The 13,660-nt window shown below is 44.4% G+C and overlaps 1 protein-coding gene across 1 annotated transcript in view; it reads left to right on the plus strand.

The window, feature by feature from the left end:
• LOC146799967 (uncharacterized) overlaps positions 1–13,660 on the plus strand; it is a 347,905-nt gene that overhangs the window by 142,943 nt on the left and 191,302 nt on the right. The gene's annotated exons all lie outside the window — the stretch shown is intronic.

A 13,660-nucleotide genomic window follows, 5' to 3' on the forward strand; every position in this document is an offset into this window, starting at 1 on the left:
ATCTGACAGCAGGTTAACCTGTGTACACACCTATTGTCAATTCTCAAATCAAATCAAAAAAATCATCTTGTCAAATTGGAAAATTCTGAACATAGGTAATGTAGGGTTGCCTGGACCTCTTTTTGCGTTTAAACGCAGTAGTAACATCAGAGATCAATTGGTCCACACTCGCCCACGCACTAATCAAACAGGCACTCAACATACTCTGTGGGGTCTACCACCGGTTGTGGGCCACTACCCATGTGGTTCTTGTGCGGCATGTAGCCACACTTCTGTAACTAAAGAGATCGACATTGGCACTGGTAGACCGTGGACTCTCAGAAGCCACAGTAACTGCAACAGTTCAAATTTGATCTACCTTATTACTTGCCCGTGCGGGTTAAAATACGTTGGAATGACCACCCGTCGGATAACAACCCGTATTTTGGAACATAAAAGTACTATAAGGTGTGGTCGTTCCTCTACCAAACTTACCAACCACTTTCAAGCGGTCAATCATGTTCCCAATGACCTACATTGGACCGTTCTTGACAAACCTTTCATACCACCCCATCTGACAGATTGCTCTTCTTTTCTATTTAAACGTGAGCAAAGGTGGGTGTACAAGCTCAAGACGCATGTTCAAGGACTAAATGATGATATCCCATGGCTGTCCCTTTGAATTTTGCGTCACCAGTTTACCCTTTGGCCCCTTCTTTCACACTCCTCATATGGGCATAACCGATAGGGTTTACTTCATGAATTATTGCTGCTCTTCCTATTTCTGCGGCAGCCTTGTTGGGCCACCTTATATTTGCCACATGTCTTACACATTTAGGCTCCCTTGACAGTCTACCTTTGCCTTTTCCAGACATCCATGGTTTTTGGCATCAGAGCACCTTTTGTTCTCTCTTCCACAAATTGTTTAGTTATTATTTTGCTATGATCTTCCGGCTGAGCTAGTGCATTTTTAACTAGGTTCCGCCGTGTTGATTTGTTGCTACAGCATCAGTTCACATTCATTCCCCGAGGTGAGCTTTTATTCACGGAGCGACTTTCCTAATGGAGCTAGTGTCGTATTAACTAGCTCGTCTCCGTGTTGGATTCAATATTGAATCTGTAGCAGTAGCATACTTTGATTCTATCATTCGGGAACATTATGCTTTATAGAGTCAGCGACACGCATTTTGTTTCCCTAACTTCCCTGTTTAACTCCCACACATCGGCAATGAGCGCTGTCATTATTTCTCTTAATTGCTCGTGGCGCGCATTCCTACATTTTTTTGACAGCTTGATTCCAACCGTCAGCTGCATACCCGTTTCCGTGGTTACTGGCATACGGGCGGTAGAGCACCACTGATTGGCTCTCCACATTCGGTGTTTGTGAATCAGGTCCTCCGATTGGCCCAATTCTGATGACACATTTTCTTCTTAACCTTTCTCCGTCTAGCCCCGCGGGACCTCCGGCTGCAGGCTCATTCCGGCCCGGTTCCCCGACGGAGAGGTAGGCTTTTTTGACAACCTCTGATGCTATGTGCACACCGCCCTTCCTTTTCAGTTTACTTTATGATTTTACGAAGGCGGTAATTTAAAAATCTTCTATTGGTATGTCTGGTCACTCGTTACGGTTTCTTTGTATACGAGGCACAGGTACTTTGAGCTTTTCCGCTCTCTGTTTAGACATACAGACCCACCATACCCAGTCTAATAGGACATGTGGTGGTTTTGTTAAGGTTCTATCACTATAAGATCATTCTGATGAACCCATTTTTTGTATTTATAAGCACATCGTGCATTCATTGACTCTGTCAGTCTCCCTCGCTATTAGATGTTCAGTTCACATGTTTTTCACACTCGCTCATGATATGTAAGTACCCCATTCTTCAGTAGTCTTACATCTTCTTTCAGAGCGGTGTTCCTTCCTGAGCGGTTGCCAGGTGGAGGTCAATTTTCCACCCAGTTTTCACGGGTGAGTGGCCAATGCTTTAAGTTATCACATTCTTATATTCTAATGACTCAGCATTTGTGACCAACTCTTTCTTACACTGATTCTCTTTTGTCTAGGTGATGTTTGAATTATAAAGGAGACGTACACCCGACAAGCAACTCTGGGGTGTTCACGGTATCCTTTGTTGAGTAGTTCTTACACTATTCTTTCCTTTTTGCAGTAGCTAACTAGGTCCTGATGAAAGCCGAGCCTATTTAGGCGCCTTGGATGAAACATGTCGACCATTTTCTTATGCTTTACACCATTGGTTATATTGAACTAATGGGGCTCACATTTTTAATCTAGCATCGGTACGGTGGTGTTAAAGAGATTCCTCCTTGCCGTCCCGTGACTAGTTTTAACACACTCTTACTGCACTATTATTTCATTAGCACTGCACCCCCCACTCACACCTAGCTCTTCATATGTGGATTTAGTCCACCCTTTAGTGCAAAATCAAAACATCCCTGAGCTCCTCCCTCTCATAGAGGGGGTTGTAGCCCCCAGAGAAACTAGGATTTTTCTCTGGGAGGAGAATCCCATGTGATGAAGCATGTCACCCAGGGTGAGTGAGGGATTACGTTCCTAAGGGATTGCCCTTTCACTAGGTGCATTGGGCTTTTGTTTCTCATTTCACACACCACCTTTTCATCTTTCTTTTTTGCAATTTCAGACCTCAGGGTTCTTAGTGTCTTTAATACTTTGTTTGGGGATATAATCCTGTGCGGTCTCTGAAAATGTTCCCTCTGACCCTCCGGTATCTAACCGTTTTGTTACAGATTTAATGTACAGCTTGTGGCTGTGGGTCTTATGTACGGCACATGGTTAGTGCCAGAACTGGTTTGCGGAATAAGTTTTTTCTGCAGGTTGATTTCTTCTCCCGGTGTGCGTCGTTCGCACACACACACATATATATTTTTTTGTGGGCTCTTTTCTTCTGATTCCTAGGTTGAGACTGACCTTACCTTGTTTGTATCAAATAGCTATTTCTATCATCATGGCAGAACGTCTTGGTTTAACTTTTGACAATACCATAGCTCAGGCCATTTTAGATACACCAAGTATCATGGATACTTTTCAAGGCCCCGCTATCAGCGCTGAGGTTGATTGGACCAAGGTTTTAACTTTAAAAAAATCACACTCACAAGTTTATATCCATGGAGCAATTATGACTGAGTATTTGAGAGCCAAGTGTGCCCCTACAGGACTCATTGTGACTAATGCTCCCAGATTGTTTCTGGATGACAAAACTTTTCTCAATGATTGGTCCCTAATAGCTTGGAAGTGCACCAGAGACTGGTTAATCCTCATCATAAGCACTGCCAAACGAGTTGCCGATGCTGTCTTGGTTGAGATTCAGGCATTGGAATCACAAATCAAAGTGACACTTACAGGCGCTCTTTTCAAGAAACAACAAGAGGAATCTAATAAACACAACAAAGAATTTAAGGACTCGGTACTGATGACTAAGATCACCAAATTTAAAAAAGATTTGGCCCTTTTTTCCCTAGAGAAGGTGTACCCATACACTAGTGCTGACTACGTGCCCCCTCAACTCAATCGCCAGGGCCGCAGGTATGGGTCCGACTACTCTACATCAGGGAGTGACGATTGGTCAAGTGGGTCAGACACTGCCTTAGGTGAAGATTCCTCGCTGAGAGGTAACAAAAAGAGAGGTAGGGGCAACAGGAGAAACCTGAGAGGCGCACCAAATCCTATGTATCCTCCTCAGTGGTGGCCTCCCGGCCCATACAACTATCCCCCCTTTCCTCCCTTTGGACAACCTTGTCCTTATCCCCCACCTCCACAAATGTATTCCAACCAGCCTTTTTTAGGGTTTGGCCGAGGCAGGTCAAGGGGAAGAAGACGGAACCAAGTCCACTGGGCAGATCAACAACAAGCAACCCCGTCATCGAGCTCGAGAGAGACTCCAGTGGTCACGAGCACAACTTAGTCATTAATTTATCCAGCAGAGTTCTCACACAGGATGAAATGTCCCTCCTGAATAAAGGATTAGGATTTGTTCCTTCCTTCAAAGGTGACTTGTTCTCCATAAATTAAGAACTTGCTCTGTTCTTCAGAAAGATCCGCTTGAATTTGTTTTTTCGTGCAGAACTCAGTACCTGTTCCGATGACCAAGACTTGAACACGGGCTTGCGCAAAAAATCTACATTCAATCCCTTGCCCAGTCAAGTCCCTCCACAGGTACTCACGTTTGAAAAAGCGGTGACCTCACAGGTGTCTTCCACCTGGGCTTCAGAAAGCCGCCAATATCAAAACCTTACCAAGTCAGAGCAACTAGCCTTACGTTCTCTCACCTCTGACGACACCATCATGATCAAGCCGGCAGATAAGGGTGGTGCCACAGTCATTATGGATACCACTGCTTATCGCACCGAATGTTTGAGACAGCTGGGTAATACCAACTTCTATCAACCTCTCGCTCAAGATCCCACTAATCGTTTACTTAAGACCATCCAGGTCCTAGTGAATGAAGCCAGCACCAATGGTTGGATCACCTCCAATGAAGCTCAATATTTGGTTAACACCTCGCCCATTGTACCTTATTTTTATATTCTGCCCAAGGTACATAAAAATGTGAGTCCCCCTCCTGGTCGCCCCATCATTTCAGGACTAGGGTCCTTGTTGGAACCATTGTCGGCCTTTGCAGACCATTTCTTACGTCCATTTGTGGCCAAAATGCCCACGTACCTCAAGGACACCAAGGACATCCTGATCCTACTCAAAGACTTGTCCTTTGATTGCGAAACGGAATTCTTAGTATCATTCGATGTAGAGTCACTTTATACATGCATTCCGCAGGATGAGACTTTGGAAGTCATCGAATCTCTCCTGTTGGCCAATCCACCAGACTCCATCACTCCTGTTTCATTCATAATGTCATGTGCCAAGCTAGCCATGAAAGAGAACTTTTTTCAATTTGAGGAACAGCTGTTCCTGCAGGTGTCAGGCACTTCAATGGGGAGCATTTTTGCTCCCAGCCTGGCGAATCTGTATGTTCATGTCTTTGAAGAACAACATGTGTTTAGTACCAACAATCCATACAAAGATCAAATAAGGACATGGAAGAGGTACATAGACGACGTGTTCGTACTATGGCATGGACCACCATCCTCATTATTGGCTTTTAAGAATTGGCTTAACAATTGTGATCCCTTTCTGAAATTTACCTGTGAGTACTCCAAGACTCAGCTACCCTTTCTTGACATTTTGATAACCCCGTTTGATGGTGGCCTGAGTACTGAGCTATACAGGAAACCCATGGCGGTGAATGCTCTTTTGAAATATGACAGCTTTCACCCGCGGGCATTGCGGGACAATCTACCTTTCGGCCAGTTTCTGCGCCTCAAAAGGAATTGCTCCTCAACTGCTAAATACAAGGAACATGCGAGCAATTTATCCAAACAACTACTGGCAAGACATTATCCTAAACATTTGATCCGCAGAGCGTCTAAACGCGCCGCGAATAACAATCGGGAGACTCTTTTAGCACCTAAGGTCCCCAATACATCTGACAGCAGGTTAACCTGTGTACACACCTATTGTCAATTCTCCAATCAAATAAAAAAAATCATCTTGTCAAATTGGAAAATTCTGAACATAGGTAATGTAGGGTTGCCTAGACCTCTTTTTGCGTTTAAACGCAGTAGTAACATCAGAGATCAATTGGTCCACACTCGCCCACGCACTAATCAAACAGGCACTCAACATACTCTGTGGGGTCTACCACCGGTTGTGGGCCACTACCCATGTGGTTCTTGTGCGGCATGTAGCCACACTTCTGTAACTAAAGAGATCGACATTGGCACTGGTAGACCGTGGACTCTCAGAAGCCACAGTAACTGCAACAGTTCAAATTTGATCTACCTTATTACTTGCCCGTGCGGGTTAAAATACGTTGGAATGACCACCCGTCGGATAAAAACCCGTATTTTGGAACATAAAAGTACTATAAGGTGTGGTCGTTCCTCTACCAAACTTACCAACCACTTTCTAGCTGTCAATCATGTTCCCAATGACCTACATTGGACCGTTCTTGACAAACCTTTCATACCACCCCATCTGACAGATTGCTCTTCTTTTCTATTTAAACGTGAGCAAAGGTGGGTGTACAAGCTCAAGACGCATGTTCAAGGACTAAATGATGATATTCCATGGCTGTCCCTTTGAATTTTGCGTCACCAGTTTACCCTTTGGCCCCTTCTTTCACACTCCTCATATGGGCATAACCGATAGGGTTTACTTCATGAATTATTGCTGCTCTTCCTATTTCTGCGGCAGCCTTGTTGGGCCACCTTCTATTTGCCACATGTCTTACACATTTAGGCTCCCTTGACAGTCTACCTTTGCCTTTTCCAGACATCCATGGTTTTTGGCATCAGAGCACCTTTTGTTCTCTCTTCCACAAATTGTTTAGTTATTATTTTGCTATGATCTTCCGGCTGAGCTAGTGCATTTTTAACTAGGTTCCGCCGTGTTGATTTGTTGCTACAGCATCAGTTCACATTCATTCCCCGAGGTGAGCTTTTATTCAGGGAGCGACTTTCCTAATGGAGCTAGTGTCGTATTAACTAGCTCGTCTCCGTGTTGGATTCAATATTGAATCTGTAGCAGTAGCATACTTTGATTCTATCATTCGGGAACATTATGCTTTATAGAGTCAGCGACACGCATTTTGTTTCCCTAACTTCCCTGTTTAACTCACACACATCGGCAATGAGCGCTGTCATTATTTCTCTTAATTGCTCATGGCGCGCATTCCTACATTTTTTTGACAGCTTGATTCCAACCGTCAGCTGCATACCCGTTTCCGTGGTTACTGGCATACGGGCGGTAGAGCACCACTGATTGGCTCTCCACATTCGGTGTTTGTGAATCAGGTCCTCCGATTGGCCCAATTCTGATGACACATTTTCTTCTTAACCTTTCTCCGTCTAGCCCCGCGGGACCTCCGGCTGCAGGCTCATTCCGGCCCGGTTCCCCGACGGAGAGGTAAGCTTTTTTGACAACCTCTGATGCTATGTGCACACCGCTCTTCCTTTTCAGTTTACTTTATGATTTTACGAAGGCGGTAATTTAAAAATCTTCTATTGGTATGTCTGGTCACTCGTTACGGTTTCTTTGTATACGAGGCACAGGTACTTTGAGCTTTTCCGCTCTCTGTTTAGACATACAGACCCACCATACCCAGTCTAATAGGACATGTGGTGGTTTTGTTAAGGTTCTATCACTATAAGATCATTCTGATGAACCCATTTTTTGTATTTATAAGCACATCGTGCATTCATTGACTCTGTCAGTCTCCCTCGCTATTAGATGTTCAGTTCACATGTTTTTCACACTCGCTCATGATATGTAAGTACCCCATTATTCAGTAGTCTTACATCTTCTTTCAGAGCGGTGTTCCTTCCTGAGCGGTTGCCAGGTGGAGGTCAATTTTCCACCCAGTTTTCACGGGTGAGTGGCCAATGCTTTAAGTTATCACATTCTTATATTCTAATGACTCAGCATTTGTGACCAACTCTTTCTTACACTGATTCTCTTTTGTCTAGGTGATGTTTGAATTATAAAGGAGACGTACACCCGACAAGCAACTCTGGGGTGTTCACGGTATCCTTTGTTGAGTAGTTCTTACACTATTCTTTCCTTTTTGCAGTAGCTAACTAGGTCCTGATGAAAGCCGAGCCTATTTAGGCGCCTTGGCTGAAACATGTCGACCATTTTCTTATGCTTTACACCATTGGTTATATTGAACTAATGGGGCTCACATTTTTAATCTAGCATCGGTACGGTGGTGTTAAAGAGATTCCTCCTTGCCGTCCCGTGACTAGTTTTAACACACTCTTACTGCACTATTATTTCATTAGCACTGCACCCCCCACTCACACCTAGCTCTTCATATGTGGATTTAGTCCACCCTTTAGTGCAAAATCAAAACATCCCTGAGCTCCTCCCTCTCATAGAGGGGGTTGTAGCCCCCAGAGAAACTAGGATTTTTCTCTGGGAGGAGAATCCCATATGATGAAGCATGTCACCCAGGGTGAGTGAGGGATTACGTTCCTAAGGGATTGCCCTTTCACTAGGTGCATTGGGCTTTTGTTTCTCATTTCACACACCACCTTTTCATCTTTCTTTTTTGCAATTTCAGACCTCAGGGTTCTTAGTGTCTTTAATACTTTGTTTGGGGATATAATCCTGTGCGGTCTCTAAAAATGTTCCCTCTGACCCTCCGGTATCTAACCGTTTTGTTACAGATTTAATGTACAGCTTGTGGCTGTGGGTCTTATGTACGGCACATGGTTAGTGCCAGAACTGGTTTGCGGAATAAGTTTTTTCTGCAGGTTGATTTCTTCTCCCGGTGTGCGTCGTTCGCACACACACACATATATATTTTTTTGTGGGCTCTTTTCTTCTGATTCCTAGGTTGAGACTGACCTTACCTTGTTTGTATCTAATAGCTATTTCTATCATCATGGCAGAACGTCTTGGTTTAACGTTTGACGATACCATAGCTCAGGCCATTTTAGATACACCAAGTATCATGGATACTTTTCAAGGCCCCGCTATCAGCGCTGGGGTTGATTGGACCAAGGTTTTAACTTTAAAAAAATCACACTCACGAGTTTATATCCATGGAGCAATTATGACTGAGTATTTGAGAGCCAATTGTGCCCCTACAGGACTCATTGTGACTAATGCTCCCAGATTGTTTCTGGATGACAAAACTTTTCTCAATGATTGGTCCCTAATAGCTTGGAAGTGCACCAGAGACTGGTTAATCATCATCATAAGCACTGCCAAACGAGTTGCCGATGCTGTCTTGGTTGAGATTCAGGCATTGGAATCACAAATCAAAGTGACACTCACAGGCGCTCTTTTCAAGAAACAACAAGAGGAATCTAATAAACACAACAAAGAATTTAAGGACTCGGTACTGATGACTAAGATCACCAAATTTAAAAAAGATTTGGCCCGTATTTCCCTAGAGAAGGTGTACCCATACAATATTGCTGACTACGTGCCCCCTCAACTCAATCGCCAGGGCCGCAGGTATGGGTCCGACTACTCTACATCAGGGAGTGACGATTGGTCAAGTGGGTCAGACACTGCCTCAGGTGATGATTCCTCGCTGAGAGGTAACAAAAAGAGAGGTAGGGGCAACAGGAGAAACCTGAGAGGCGCACCAAATCCTATGTATCCTCCTCAGTGGTGGCCTCCCGGCCCATACAACTATCCCCCCTTTCCTCCCTTTGGACAACCTTGTCCTTATCCCCCACCTCCACAAATGTATTCCAACCAGCCTTTTTTAGGGTTTGGCCGAGGCAGGTCAAGGGGAAGAAGACGGAACCAAGTCCACTGGGCAGATCAACAACAAGCAACCCCGTCATCGAGCTCGAGAGAGACTCCAGTGGTCCCGAGCACGAGCACAACTTAGTCATTAATTTATCCAGCAGAGTTCTCACACAGGATGAAATGTCCCTCCTGAATAAAGGATTAGGATTTGTTCCTTCCTTCAAAGGTGACTTGTTTTCCATAAATCAAGAACTTGCTCTGTTCTTCAGAAAGATCCGCTTGAATTTCTTTTTTCGTGCAGAACTCAGTACCTGTTCCGATGACCAAGACTTGAACACGGGCTTGCGCAAAAAATCTACATTCAATCCCTTGCCCAGTCAAGTCCCTCCACAGGTACTCACGTTTGAAAAAGCGGTGACCTCACAGGTGTCTTCCACCTGTGCTTCAGAAAGCCGCCAATATCAAAACCTTACCAAGTCAGAGCAACTAGCCTTACGTTCTCTCACCTCTGACGACACCATCATGATCAAGCCGGCAGATAAGGGTGGTGCCACAGTCATTATGGATACCACTGCTTATCGCACCGAATGCTTGAGACAGCTGGGTAATACCAACTTCTATCAACCTCTCGCTCAAGCTCCCACTAATCGTTTACTTAAGACCATCCAGGTCCTAGTGAATGAAGCCAGCACCAATGGTTGGATCACCTCCAATGAAGCTCAATATTTGGTTAACACCTCGCCCATTGTACCTTATTTTTATATTCTGCCCAAGGTACATAAAAATGTGAGTCCCCCTCCTGGTCGCCCCATCATTTCAGGACTAGGGTCCTTGTTGGAACCATTGTCGGCCTTTGCAGACCATTTCTTACGTCCATTTGTGGCCAAAATGCCCACGTACCTCAAGGACACCAAGGACATCCTGATCCTACTCAAAGACTTGTCCTTTGATTGCGAAACGGAATTCTTAGTATCATTCGATGTAGAGTCACTTTATGCATGCATTCCGCAGGATGAGACTTTGGAAGTCATCGAATCTCTCCTGTTGGCCAATCCACCAGACTCCATCACTCCTGTTTCATTCATAATGTCATGTGCCAAGCTAGCCATGAAAGAGAACTTTTTTCAATTTGAGGAACAGCTGTTCCTGCAGGTGTCAGGCACTTCAATGGGAAGCATTTTTGCTCCCAGCCTGGCGAATCTGTATGTTCATGTCTTTGAAGAACAACATGTGTTTAGTACCAACAATCCATACAAAGATCAAATAAGGACATGGAAGAGGTACATAGACGACGTGTTCGTACTATGGCATGGACCACCATCCTCATTATTGGCTTTTAAGAATTGGCTTAACAATTGTGATCCCTTTCTGAAATTTACCTGTGAGTACTCCAAGACTCAGCTACCCTTTCTTGACATTTTGATAACCCCGTTTGATGGTGGCCTGAGTACTGAGCTATACAGGAAACCCATGGCGGTGAATGCTCTTTTGAAATATGACAGCTTTCACCCGCGGGCATTGCGGGACAATCTACCTTTCGGCCAGTTTCTGCGCCTCAAAAGGAATTGCTCCTCAACTGCTAAATACAAGGAACATGCGAGCAATTTATCCAAACAACTACTGGCAAGACATTATCCTAAACATTTGATCCGCAGAGCATCTAAACGCGCCGCGAATAACAATCGGGAGACTCTTTTAGCACCTAAGGTCCCCAATACATCTGACAGCAGGTTAACCTGTGTACACACCTATTGTCAATTCTCCAATCAAATCAAAAAAATCATCTTGTCAAATTGGAAAATTCTGAACATAGGTAATGTAGGGTTGCCTGGACCTCTTTTTGCGTTTAAACGCAGTAGTAACATCAGAGATCAATTGGTCCACACTCGCCCACGCACTAATCAAACAGGCACTCAACATACTCTGTGGGGTCTACCACCGGTTGTGGGCCACTACCCATGTGGTTCTTGTGCGGCATGTAGCCACACTTCTGTAACTAAAGAGATCGACATTGGCACTGGTAGACCGTGGACTCTCAGAAGCCACAGTAACTGCAACAGTTCAAATTTGATCTACCTTATTACTTGCCCGTGCGGGTTAAAATACGTTGGAATGACCACCCGTCGGATAAAAACCCATATTTTGGAACATAAAAGTACTATAAGGTGTGGTCGTTCCTCTACCAAACTTACCAACCACTTTCTAGCGGTCAATCATGTTCCCAATGACCTACATTGGACCGTTCTTGACAAACCTTTCATACCACCCCATCTGACAGATTGCTCTTCTTTTCTATTTAAACGTGAGCAAAGGTGGGTGTACAAGCTCAAGACGCATGTTCAAGGACTAAATGATGATATCCCATGGCTGTCCCTTTGAATTTTGCGTAACCAGTTTACCCTTTGGCCCCTTCTTTCACACTCCTCATATGGGCATAACCGATAGGTTTTACTTCATGAATTATTGCTGCTCTTCCTATTTCTGCGGCAGCCTTGTTGGGCCACCTTCTATTTGCCACATGTCTTACACATTTAGGCTCCCTTGACAGTCTACCTTTGCCTTTTCCAGACATCCATGGTTTTTGGCATCAGAGCACCTTTTGTTCTCTCTTCCACAAATTGTTTAGTTATTATTTTGCTATGATCTTCCGGCTGAGCTAGTGCATTTGTAACTAGGTTCCGCCGTGTTGATTTGTTGCTACAGCATCAGTTCACATTCATTCCCCGAGGTGAGCTTTTATTCACGGAGCGACTTTCCTAATGGAGCTAGTGTCGTATTAACTAGCTCGTCTCCGTGTTGGATTCAATATTGAATCTGTAGCAGTAGCATACTTTGATTCTATCATTCGGGAACATTATGCTTTATAGAGTCAGCGACACGCATTTTGTTTCCCTAACTTCCCTGTTTAACTCACACACATCGGCTATGAGGGCTGTCATTATTTCTCTTAATTGCTTGTGGCGCGCATTCCTACATTTTTTTGACAGCTTGATTCCAACCGTCAGCTGCATACCCGTTTCCGTGGTTACTGGCATACGGGCGGTAGAGCACCACTGATTGGCTCTCCACATTCGGTGTTTGTGAATCAGGTCCTCCGATTGGCCCAATTCTGATGACACATTTTCTTCTTAACCTTTCTCCGTCTAGCCCCGCGGGACCTCCGGCTGCAGGCTCATTCCGGCCCGGTTCCCCGACGGAGAGGTATGCTTTTTTGACAACCTCTGATGCTATGTGCACACCGCCCTTCCTTTTCAGTTTACTTTATGATTTTACGAAGGCGGTAATTTAAAAATCTTCTAGTGGTATGTCTGGTCACTCGTTACGGTTTCTTTGTATACGAGGCACAGGTACTTTGAGCTTTTCCGCTCTCTGTTTAGACATACAGACCCACCATACCCAGTCTAATAGGACATGTGGTGGTTTTGTTAAGGTTCTATCACTATAAGATCATTCTGATGAACCCATTTTTTGTATTTATAAGCACATCGTGCATTCATTGACTCTGTCAGTCTCCCTCGCTATTAGATGTTCAGTTCACATGTTTTTCACACTCGCTCATGATATGTAAGTACCCCATTCTTCAGTAGTCTTACATCTTCTTTCAGAGCGGTGTTCCTTCCTGAGCGGTTGCCAGGTGGAGGTCAATTTTCCACCCAGTTTTCACGGGTGAGTGGCCAATGCTTTAAGTTATCACATTCTTATATTCTAATGACTCAGCATTTGTGACCAACTCTTTCTTACACTGATTCTCTTTTGTCTAGGTGATGTTTGAATTATAAAGGAGACGTACACCCGACAAGCAACTCTGGGGTGTTCACGGTATCCTTTGTTGAGTAGTTCTTACACTATTCTTTCCTTTTTGCAGTAGCTAACTAGGTCCTGATGAAAGCCGAGCCTATTTAGGCGCCTTGGCTGAAACATGTCGACCATTTTCTTATGCTTTACACCATTGGTTATATTGAACTAATGGGGCTCACATTTTTAATCTAGCATCAGTACGGTGGTGTTAAAGAGATTCCTCCTTGCCGTCCCGTGACTAGTTTTAACACACTCTTACTGCACTATTATTTCATTAGCACTGCACCCCCCACTCACACCTAGCTCTTCATATGTGGATTTAGTCCACCCTTTAGTGCAAAATCAAAACATCCCTGAGCTCCTCCCTCTCATAGAGGGGGTTGTAGCCCCCAGAGAAACTAGGATTTTTCTCTGGGAGGAGAATCCCATATGATGAAGCATGTCACCCAGGGTGATTGAGGGATTACGTTCCTAAGGGATTGCCCTTTCACTAGGTGCATTGGGCTTTTGTTTCTCATGTCACACACCACCTTTTCATCTTTCTTTTTTGCAATTTCAGACCTCAGGGTTCTTAGTGTCTTT

The sequence above is a fragment of the Triturus cristatus genome, chromosome 8 (genome assembly GCF_964204655.1).
Source record: "Triturus cristatus chromosome 8, aTriCri1.1, whole genome shotgun sequence".
NCBI classification, from domain to species: Eukaryota; Metazoa; Chordata; class Amphibia; order Caudata; family Salamandridae; genus Triturus; species Triturus cristatus.